General features: G+C 33.6%; 1 pseudogene; it reads right to left on the bottom strand.

The window, feature by feature from the left end:
* Positions 1-953: 953 nt before the first annotated feature.
* Positions 954-1,053, bottom strand: LOC122095113 (annotated as a pseudogene).
* Between the last annotated feature and the right edge of the window lie 860 nt (positions 1,054-1,913).

The raw sequence follows: 1,913 nt of genomic DNA, 5'->3' as shown, positions 1-1,913 counted from the left end.
ACAAAAGCTACCAAAACAACTATGTTTATTGCAGCATTATTTAGCATAGCTAAGATATCAGTTACGTTTCTTAAACATCAAAATGCCAGTCCACTCTTTGTGTCCATACAAAATATTTTCAGAATTCAAATAACAGCAATATCTTACTGTAAAAATTCCGTGGAATTTTTCCAAGTGAATTGCTTGACTTTGATGTCAAATGTATTTGAGTTGTTTGTGTACATCTACAATGATTTCTGCAGAGTTTGTGATTTTTTAATCAGAAATAATTTGATCTTATCTGTTGAAATGAGTAGTACAGAAACTAAAGATATTTCTGCTTCTTGTCTGAAAAAAGTATATTTTAAAATATTCTATATTCTGTGTTTGCATAATATCCATAATCTATTTCATTCTTTCCTAGATATACTTTACATTCAACATTGTTTTATAATATATATATTCATTAATAAATGTGTCCTTTCAGATTGTATTTCATATAGAAAATTTAAGATTATTTTTTTTCTAGGTTCTTTTTTTTTTTTTTTTGGTCCAGTCGTGGGCCTGAACTCTGGGCCTGGACGCTGTCCCTCAGCTCTTCAGATCAAGGCTAGCGCTCTACAACTTGACCCACAGCACCACATCCGTTTTTTTTTTTCTTTTTGCTTATGTGGTGCTGAGGAATCAAACCCAGGGCCTCAAGCATGCAAGGCAAGCGCTCTACCACTGAGCCACCTTCCCAGCCCCTTTTTCTAGGTTCTTATAGTAGTATATTTTTTTTGGATAAAATGACAATGTTAACTAATTTCAAAAGTTTTGTAAAGGTTATTCCATGTAAAGGCCTTTCTAAGGTGAAGATTTAATACACTGATGTCAAACTAATGTTTAATTCTAACACTTGCATATATTGTTACACTTGTAATTTTGTAATCAACTTTTAAATAACTGTTTTTCATTTCTGCAACTGAAGAATGAAAAATATGGAATACTTCACGAATTTTCATATTATCCTTGTGCAAGTGTCATGTTAATCTCTGTATTGTTGTAATTTGGGTATACGTGCTGCTGAAGCATGTAGTATCCTCTAAATTTAAGTAGTTAATGATGCAATCTTTATGTAGGCTTATATCCTTGGGTGCCTATTTGTAGCAAGGAAACGTTATTGTTCCTAACAATACTATTGATCTTATTTCCCTAAAATAATGTGTATAGTGGGAAAAAAATTATATTGTTCGGTCGATTGCTCACATTTGCATTTTTTGTCAATGACAATTTTAAGTCTTTTTCATTTTAGATTTGATCATACTTTGAAGCACTTATAGCTAGGTCCTAAGGTGATGACTTTTTCAAGTACTTATTTACGTAAATGAGTTAGCTTTGTGGGGCTAATAGATTCAAAGTAAGCCTTGCTTAAGAGCTACTTCTAAACTTCTGCAGCTGAAATTTTCCCAAATGAGGTCTTACTGGCACAAATGTCTACCCTTTATCCTTCTTCCACGTAGGAACATACCAACCAGAATATCCTACCCTGACAGCATAGTTTGTCTTACTAGAACAAAACTAATCTTAGTTACAAGGGATCATAGAGAGATGAACAGTTCAGACAGAACTGTTCAGACTAGAAGGTATTTTATCAAAATTTAAGTGTTTATTATACCTACCATTTCAAAAGTAGCTAACGCCAAGGTGAAAAAATTCTTCATATGCGTGATTTCCTGATGTCTGGCCTGTCTACCTTCCAACCAGGCAGGAACTTACACTACTTCCTTTCTATCACCAAATATTTCCATAGCTCCAGGAGAAGTCCATGTTTCTCCTGATTATTAGGCCTTAAATTGGTAATGTTTTAATCACAGTGTTTCCTCTTGCCTCCAGGCTTTAAATCTACAAATGGTAAAGCTTTAGGTCTAACTCTACCTAACACTGAGGTACAG

Source organism: Dipodomys spectabilis, unplaced genomic scaffold (genome assembly GCF_019054845.1).
Source record: "Dipodomys spectabilis isolate Male_0828 unplaced genomic scaffold, ASM1905484v1 ptg000012l, whole genome shotgun sequence".
In the NCBI taxonomy this organism is placed as follows: domain Eukaryota; kingdom Metazoa; phylum Chordata; class Mammalia; order Rodentia; family Heteromyidae; genus Dipodomys; species Dipodomys spectabilis.
This window is presented reverse-complemented; position numbering and strand designations above follow the sequence as displayed.